The sequence below is a fragment of the Ascaphus truei genome, chromosome 1, assembly GCF_040206685.1.
Source record: "Ascaphus truei isolate aAscTru1 chromosome 1, aAscTru1.hap1, whole genome shotgun sequence".
Classification (NCBI taxonomy): Eukaryota; Metazoa; Chordata; class Amphibia; order Anura; family Ascaphidae; genus Ascaphus; species Ascaphus truei.
The window spans coordinates 119584073-119594097 of record NC_134483.1 but is presented as its reverse complement, the minus strand read 5'-3'; the positions used below and the strand labels follow the sequence as shown (position 1 = coordinate 119594097).

General features: G+C 40.4%; 1 long non-coding RNA gene across 1 annotated transcript; it reads left to right on the top strand.

Annotated features, from left to right (window-relative positions):
- The first annotated feature begins 980 nt into the window (after window positions 1-980).
- Window positions 981-2258, top strand: LOC142469547 (uncharacterized). Its single transcript, XR_012789062.1, has 2 exons — window positions 981-1033; window positions 2114-2258. It is a non-coding gene; the product is annotated as an uncharacterized LOC142469547 (long non-coding RNA).
- The last annotated feature ends 7767 nt before the right edge of the window (window positions 2259-10025 follow it).

The following is a 10025-nucleotide window of genomic DNA, read 5'->3' as shown; positions in this document are numbered from 1 at the left end:
AGACTCTGTCCTAATACACACATAGTGTGCTCCATCTGGAATACAGACTTTCTTCCATCACCATAAGTACCGCCTGAGACAGTGTGCCTGAGACGGTTTGGAGACTGGAGATCAACCACTACCAAGGAACCAGATGACATCTGGAGGGTGCGGAGGTCTACTTACCTGAGGCGTCCCCTTCTATCGTGTGTCCCGTCATCTCCATTGTGGTAACGCGTGTATTGTACACGAAATGCTCATATCCTATTTTTCCGATGTACGCAGAATACTTACCTCTTTTAAACACTAAAATTAATTTTGATATACTTCACTATGCGTTTTGCGCTTGTTTTTTTGTCTTTTGTCTTCTGGCATGGAAGGTGCCTCATGGAGTGTCATCGCTTCGTAATTATGGCCTTTAATGGCCCCCTCCACTTGAATGACACAATAAGGTGTCTTCCGGCATGGTAAGTGTCATGTGGAGCAGCACTTCTTAGTTATTATACTGCAGTGTTTCATAAGTAAATCCTGTTTTCTTCCACATAGAAAGTGGACCTATGTCCATACATACATAAATATACATATATATATATACGTTTATAAATAAAAAAGCAACGGTACTCCATACACCTTAGTGCTATTACACGCTGACCATAGTATCTAAGTATTATCATTTCTCTCTTTGGTCCTTATTACATTTTGTTAAGCACTTCTCTGTGATGGAAACAATGCAGCAAGGAATCCGCGCTCGTACTGTCCGAGAGTTTTATTATTGTTTTCTTTTAACACCACATTCCCCTTGCAGCTGTGTGTGGAGCACCTCCCCAAACGCTCCTATATAAGAGACTACCCAAACGGGGAGTCTCAAAAAACAAACGATACACACAAAGCGCACTTCGTCAGGAGGACACAGTTCCAAAACGCGTTGAGGTCATGAAGAGGTCACCCGACGCGCTTTCTCATTGGCTGGAGCAGGGAAGCGGAGGCGCACGGTCTGAGACACCATCACCACATGCGGATAAAGTCCGGACTGATTCTTCAGTATCTGCATATGGTAAACCTGCCCGCTCTTCTCTGTCCTCGCCTGTTCCCTACAGTGTTAGTTTTTGCTTGATCCTGGTCTCTGCACCGCAATCAAGTGCGGTTAAGGGAACGGTTTGGCATTTGTGACTATTTTGGTCTAGTGTACTTGCACTTGAATATTGTTTTACTGTGTTTCATCACTGGGAGGGAAAGGGTCTCCAGCATTAAGAGAGGTCGTTTTTATGTTCCCAGTGGTGTACATTGATTTGTGTGGGGTCATATGACTTGTTGATTAATAAATTCTCTTATTGCTACATTTTAGTGATTGATTTTATTAGCAAACTCCATTTAGTGAGTCCATACACTAATCCCTGGTGCGCTTTATGTGTATCTTTTCCGTTTCCCTGTGATGGAGAATTTTTTCGTCCTATTCACCTGAATAGAGTGCGCAGCACAGAGAAGCAGCTTCGCGGATTGCAGAACACATATTTCCTATTAGAAATATGCAAACCTTTGCATGAGGCCGCAATCCATGCACAATTTGCCCTTTTTGAGTTGTGAAGAAAGCTGAGTCAGCGTGCACCAGCGATTCGCCGAGCATTACGTCGCACTGCGATTTCCTTTAACATGCTCATTTGCGAAATTCTTCAGACTTGCTACATTTGCTTAATGCTGAGACTACAAATAAGGAGCAGACACACTGTTTCCCTCACTGCCTGGCCATATTTACTGAAATTGAAAGCTCGTGAAATTGCAACATTATTAGCCCTTTGAGACTTGGCCAAATACAAAATGCACTTTACATTTCACTAATGCGTTTGACAGTTTCACGCATCTCTAGTCCCGATTCATTCTTGTTGTTCATGCTACTCCCCAGACCCCATTACTAGGGAAGGGTTCAGCACAAATGAAAAAAGGTGTGAGACTAAAAAAAATCCACCGCAGGGAAAATAGCTTCACTGCCTATTGAATAGGATACATAATGCTGCTTTAAATAGAATGGGAGAACAAATAGTGGGTGATGGATGATATATGTAATGGAAACGAAATCATTACAACTCCTTTGTTTACCTGTCTGACAGTCTATTTATTTTACTTATCTCCTACCTAGAGAATGTGAGGTTTAAACATTCACCACTTCAGCCAAGAATAGTGTTGAAAAACAGGAACTTCTGCAAACTGAAACTGCTCGAAATTATCTAATCTCTATTTTAAGTGACCTTTTGAGTACATAAGAGCATGATAATGCTAACTGGGTAAGAAAAAATAATAATTTCTAAATACACTGCTTTGGACACGCTGCTTTTCCCCACAGTGAGAATCTATCGATACAGGACCATATTCACTAAGTATTGCAACGCCATAAGATGTATTCTGCCATTTATTAGTGGATATAGTCCCTTACAACCCATTCAATAGAGTGGGCTCAAAAATGTTTTCCGGCACCGAAGGGTGTTTTATGGGACTTCTTAGTAAATATGGGTCACAGGCCAATATTTACTTACTCACTTTCATGCTATAATGCATGCACCTTCCACTGTTGGAAGACACCATACATCCAATGTCAGTATATGAACTGTAAAGTGTCTTGTGACTGCTTAGTAATTATTGGCCTGGTACCTCCAGCAGAGAATATTGCTCCATAATTACTAACCAGTCTTCTGCCATCACACCTTCCGGCGCTGGAAGACACCTTTTAAGTGTATTGACTTGTATGCACTGCAAGGCGTCTTCCACCATCAGAAGGTGTCTTATGGCAGAAGACTGCTTAGTAGGTATGGTCCTTTATTGGTTGTTTCATGGACCATGCCTGTGTGACAAATAATTCTAATGAGCAATTTGTATTCTGGTACAATGCAGGGGAGCGAAATACATGGAGTGAGGAGGTGTAAAAGATGGGGGCTCTTAGGGCCACCAACATGCGCGGGGGCCCATGGACACTCATAATGGGGCCCTGAAAAAAATGTTGCCCGTGGGGCCCGCGCATGTCTAGCTACGCCACTGAGCCCAATCCATTGAATGGGCAATATTTACTAAACCATGCGGTCTTATGGAGTCGCACTGCTTAGTAAATATAGCACAATATGCATAACATACTTCAGACACACGTCCTGCCCTTTACAGCTTAGCATCTTGTTTGTCTGCCTTGTAAGGTGGCTTGCAAAGGGTAGTAAAAAGCTGGCGTTGGTATTTGAGACACACCAGATTTAACTCCTTCAATGCTAGGGAGGCCAGCAAGGCAATGACATTACCACTAGGCTACTCCACCAATTACACAAGTTACACAATGAAAAGGCCAATGTTGTAGCCTTACAACAATCTTCCTCATGATTTAGCTGGTGCGCTGGGAGGAGGGCTTTGGTGCTCGAAACGTTGAGCTGTTGTTTGTCTCAGTGTAACCTGGATAAATATAGACAAAGACAATTACTACAAAAATAAGATTTTACAGTTTTTAATCGTTTTGAGCTCATTGGAAATGGTTGGTGTCTACATTGAAGTAATTAAGCTACCACACGTGTTCAAATCTATTAAGATCTTTTGCTTTATCAATGCAGATCTCACACTCCACGTGAAAAGTATAATCTGGATCTTTAGTGTGAAATTTCCCGTAATGAAACCATTGGATAACCCCCCTTTCTTCTTTCTTTTTTTAATCCTGGTGCATAGAAGAATGCTGTGGTGTGGGGACAAGGTGGAACACGCACACATGTTGATGGTAAATGTCTGGCATGAGCTGTCCATAGATAAAATCTTGTTATTGAGTTTTAAACTAAATGTAACTGGCAGATGAGTGATAAAAGTAACGTTGATTGTCTATCAAAGCTCCAAGAGCAGGAGATGTTATAGTGTGTGTTATAGTGTGAGGCAGTTGTTTTGATAGCAAACATGACAACTCACTCCAGGTGAACAGCGTGATAATAATCCAGGCTGATCCGTCTTCTTCTTACTCTGGTATACTTAAAGAGGCAGTCCAAGCAGCACCTTTGATTACCTTTATTGAAAACTAATTACCTGAGCTGTCGATCGATTCTTTCTCCTGTAAATTGATCAGCAAGGACCCTGCTTCAAAGGGTTCACTAAATTGCTGCCTTTCAGTTTCAATAAATGTTTCAGTCAGTGTAACTCAGCAGCTACAATGTATTCTTATGTCACTAAGGTAACAATATCTATTCTTACAGCTTGCAGCTCTAACTGCTGGGAACATTGGCAACAAATTATCACAAACATGAAAGTGTTGCAAAGATCTTGCACTGCTGGGGAGGTGTTCTAAAACCTGTTATAGAAATCAAATGATGCTAATTATATTAAAACGCATTAAAATGGCATTAAGAGCTGCATTTTTTTAAAAATGATTACGTATTATCTAATACTACAGAACTAATTTATTTTTAAAAAACACACGTACTGTATGAAATTGCATGAATTGCTCCTTTAAGTTGCCAACAGATTAGCAAATGGGAGTACAAAGCCACGACTGGGTCATTATCACTTAGCCATACCTGCCAAACGACTCCAGATCAGCAAACAGCAGGGCATGGCCACTTAGCCAGGACTTTCCCAGTGGTTGGGAATCTAGTTAAACCAGCTGATGGCATATGCCAAAGAGTAACCACTGGGTCCGTCTGTCATACCAGAGATGTGTGAAACGGTCACCCAATTTTGCAAAATGTACCCATTTTCAGCTGTAAAAAAAATCACAACCTTGTCAAAGCTCGCAAGCGTTTTGCCAAGTCTTTGTAAGACAGGCAGACAGAGCTAGGGACAGAGAGAGAGAGTCCTATTTAATAGAGATGTGCAAACATTTTGCGCACTTATTAAAATTGGGCAAATACCACCAATTTTGATTCGGTGAAGAAGTTTGCTTCAATGCAAAAGTTTGTGTCAAATGCAATTAAGGCCTGGGACATACAGTAGTGAATGGAAGCTCGCTGAGGCGGGCTGAGCCGCGCTTTGCAGATGCACAAACCCCCTGCATCTGTCATCAAGCGCGGCTATAGTTTCCCCCTCCGCATGCGTGCTGATGCGTGCGGAGGCTCAGAAAATTGGAACAGACAGGGAAGTTTCAAATTTGGCGCTCGGGGAAGCGGAGGAGCGGTCACGTGACCGCTCCCATCCAATAGGAGCAGGGGACTAGCCATGTCTCCCGCTCCGCCTCCTGACACGCCTCCGCTCTGCCTCTGCTCCTCCTCCGCCCCACCTCCGCCCCGCCCCCAGAGCGCGCTCACTGCCTCGCCTGCAAGGACAGGAAAAAGCTAAATTTTCAGCAGGCGGGGCAGAGCAGGAGCGCGCCTCAGCGAGCTTCAAGTTACTATGTCCCAGGCCTAAGGCTGAAAAGACAATAGGCATTGTATTTTTTATTACTTTCACTTTCAAAATTCAACAGGTTTTTTTATGTCGCAGGGCTGATATTTTTCTACTTTAAAAAGCAAAATAGCTTATTTTTAACTACAAGGGTCATTTCAGTACAAATTTTAATGCTAAAGGTTTGATCGAAACTGCAGCAAAGCAAATCTCATCAGCTTTGCACTTACTGTATGTACTATTTAGTAGAGTACTTATATAGAGCTTTATATACCTCACAAAACACCCATCTAAAAAACATGTGGAGAGATACCTGTAAACACACCTGAAATACCTTCTACAAAAGCAAATATGAATATTCAAAGTATATTCAAATTAGCACCTTAGGTGTGTGCTAAATAGGACATATGTTGTCTCTCGCAAAAGTCCTATTTCAGGGTCTGACATTAAATAGGCTTGCCGAAACTGCAAATTCATGGTGGAAATGTATGATTTTTGTTCATTTTTTAGCAATGCAAAATTCTGTGATTTTGTCAAGATATAACAAAACAAAATGTGTGAACCACATTTGTACCCATTGGCACACCTCTCTCCCACCCAATAACTTACCTGAGAGGAGTTGCCCTGCTGGTGTGTGCGAGGAACAGTGTGTGGCGCCACAGAGCTGCAATGCCGCAATGCATTTTGGGGCACTACTGAAGTTTATAAAAAAAGGGCCACTGACCTTAAAGCAGGGGAGCCTGGTCCAAATCCCAGTGTTAGCTCCTAGGGCAAGTTACTTTATCTCCCTGTGCCTCAGGGCACCAAAATACAATTGTAAGCTCTACAAGGCAAGACTTACTGTGTATGAACAGTTCTATGTACAGCTTTATGTACACTGTCAGCGCTATATAAGGAAAAATGTATTCATATTATTACGTTGCCTTCCAGCACCGGAAGACATCTTACAGCCAGAATATGTCTTGTGGAATAGACCCACTTAGTGAATATGGGCCTTTGTTTTATCATTACTTTTGTTGACCATGTTAGAAAATGCTAAATATCTTTCAACAATTATGTGTCTTTCAACCCAAAGATTTTCAATGTGCTGCAGTCCTGCACTAGGGAACTCTGCTTTTATCATATTGTATGAGTTGAACTACTACTTTCTCACTATTTCCATTTGGTTAAATGCCTCCAATGTAATGGGACATGTAAGGGACAGGCCTCAATTAATAAGCATTGACACAACTTTTCTCAAATTTCATTTGAAACAATTTGAAACAGAGGCAACGTTTTGGCCTGGGTTTGCTAAAGATGCCAAACAAAAAGAAAATATACCTAATCGCTCCTTCCGTTTTCGGGATTTTCTTTGAAGGGCTGTCATTAATTAACAAGAAATAAAACACGATACAGTAAAAATGTCCCATAAAGGTAGCCGTCCAGTGCAAATTGTCACTTTCACAAATAATTGCACTCTCTGTGTGACCCTGTGATGAAGACATTTTTAATCTATGCAAATAAAAACAAAACATGCGGAGCAAAAATACTTTATGGAGACAGCATTTTATTTATTTTTTCAAATAAAACAAATAGGACATAAAATGCAAGTTTTTTTTTTTTTTTTAAATGTCATTTAATTGGTTGAGCTGACAGAAAATCCATGGCGATAAACTCAATTCGCAATAAAAATAGAAAAACAAGGATACACAAAAGAAAGGCAAATGTACAAATGAATAAATAAATACACGCATACATTTTGTGACTTACATCTGTATTCCCAGAGCAGCACAAAGTATAGGGCGTAGGAAGCCCATTCACTTTAATGGGTTCACTGCACATTCACTCGACACGTCTTTATAAATCCACAGTAAACACATTACTGACCACCCACTAAATGTCGTCATGTGACTGCAGTACAATGTTATAAATAAGTTGAGGGCCACAATACATAGTTATCATTTTTTTTTTTCAGTATAACTGCAGCATATTTCAAAAGTAGTAGATCTAGACATAGGAAACAGCCTTCCGATAGTAGGAATGTGCAAAGTTTTTGCAAAAGTTCACAAACTCAGCAACTTGTATATTTTTGAAACCATAGTTCATATAAAAATGTCCAAGTTCACCACAACAAATTGCCACATGGGATAACCTGACCCAAGTACAGAAACCTTCACTTCTAAATCCCTTTATAGAAAATATGCATATGTTGTCATTTCAGTCACATTTTAGACCAAAAAAAAAAAAGTCAAATGTTGTGCTATCGCTCTTTTTGTTGTTGTTTTTGTATAACCCCTCCCACCCCCGACAGTGACAGAAATATCACGGACTACAATAATAAATAACTTCTGAAAGGTTTCTGGACACAATGGCCCATATTAGTAACAAGTTGATAATCATCTGAAGAATCGTCTACGGTCAATTCTAGTAAAACAAAAAATAATAATTAAACACAGCGCATAACTCAACTCGGATTAAATATTATCACTAGGAGCATTGTTGGTTCCCTATAACAATGGTTACATTGGCTTTGATCTCATTTTAGAAAGTCATACACAAAATTAAACTTCAATAAAAACAGAAAAGGAAAAGCCTCCATTTTTTATTGAATTCTCTCTTTCGCAAAAAGGAGAGAAACAAGAGGAAGTGTTCGTTTGTAAATAGCAAAGTATAGGTAGTCTGAACTTCCTAGTGCCATTACAATAAGACCAATGACCTCTACATGCTAGATCCCCTAAGTCAGGCCTCATTAGATCGGGAATCATAACGTGATGTCACCTAAAAGAGGAACGGATGTTGCTTTCCTTGAGTTATCATAGTATTCTTAAAGCTAATTATATACAAAAACCAGCCCCGAACTACATCCCATTAGCGTAGGCTAGATGTCACCTTAATGTAGCATTAACATTGCGTTATCCTCTAATAAAGTGAAGTTATGCCAGTCTGTGCCTTACGCCTATCCAGAGTAGACCCCAAATACTGTAGCTTCTGCTAAAGGAAATAAAGCCTTATTTCAGTGTCTGGAAAGGAGTAACGCAAACTTTAGGTATAAAATAGCTTAAATAATGTCATGTAAACCTGATTGTCATCAAATAAACCTTTCTAAATGCAACTAAAAACAAAAATTAGTATTGTCATTTCATGTGGCTTTAATAGGCAAAACCAGAGATCCCATGAAAACGTTGACACACAGCCAGTCAACGTCAATGATTAACTGGGGATGTGCTGCAAAAAAAGCAAACAACTGAACTGAATGGATCATATTTCTAGTAGAACAGGTGAGCTTTTCATGATCAACAGAGTTTCAATGAAACTAAGAACATTTAGGGAACTGCGCCATATAGCCTGTTACACGCAATAAATATGGCTATTTAGTGCATGCAACATAGCTCTGCTTGGGTGAGAAGTGCAGTTAATTGTTATATGTTACACTTATTTGAACATGCTCTTCTGGTAATGAAGGGGTTAAACTTAACCCCATATTAAACAGCATCATTTTGAAAAATGCTTATGCCATCTAACTCCTAAATGGTGTCATTTATCAAAGTCTCCCAGCTGCAAAAGTGCGGCACAAATAATTAGCCAGATTAATCAAAGAAGATTTTAATGGGAATGTTTTTCCATAATAAATCTGGTACAGATTTGTTGCCCCACTATTGCAGCTGGGGGACCCCCTTTGTCACAAAGCCAAATATGTTAACTATGATATAAAGAAACAAAGCAAATAACCAACTTATTCAAGGCTAGGGTCATGTCGACTGAGCAGTGCTAAATGGGAAGGCACTTTACACCCTATTCAAATATAATTTAGCATCTCTTCGCAAATATGGTCTTCAGGGGGTAACTCCGAAGCTGCCAATCACACCATTATCGTTTGAAAACCCCCTTTGCAGTCAATGGGAGTTTTCGGCCCTTAAGATAATAGTGCGAATGGCTGCTTGGAAGTATATTGCATCCCACCCTTAGTGCTTAGTTGTAGTGATAACCTTTGCTTTCTCCTTCTTGCCAAAATATTCTGTTGAAGTGTCTTCTGCACTAGTGACGGGAGTGGAGCATTGTGAACCTGCAAGAAAATGTACACGCCGATTGTTTGATGAGAGAAGCTGCAGAGGTATTGCAGTTCTAGCCTGAATGCACTCGTCCTGTTTCTGATATAATGTATGTATTTTCTCAGTCTGAAAATTAGCTGCTGGTACAGTTATATCCTTAAAAGTCTGCTTGTTCTCATTTGATGTTTTCTTGTTGTGCATCGAAGAGTCAGTTGTTGGGATGAGACATCCTTGAATGCTTGTAGTCTTGTTATATTGATCCTCAAAGAGTTGGTCCCTTTTGGTATGCACCTTTGGTTTTCCCTCCTGAGGTGCACTGGTGGCAGTTTGCTGGGGAGTTGTTAAGTGCCCCACATGGGGAACTTTAGGACTTACAGCAATCCGGTGTTGATGTTGCTTTTCATGTAATGGAGATTTTCCATTTTTGACGCACACGGCTGTGGTAGGAAGATGGTGCAGATTGTTCTCCGTATTAATACAACACCCAGTTGTGATCTTGTTTTGGACATTTGGGAGACTTTTCATCATCAAATGCTGATCACCCTTTTGTTGTGGAGCACACATCAGTGCAGAGGTTACATCTTTACACTGGGGCTTCTCCCCAGGCTTGGCATAATGAAGCACATCAGAAACAGATTTCCCATTCTGGAGGAAACCAACAACTGTGGTCGGATTGTCTGCAAACTGTTGCCC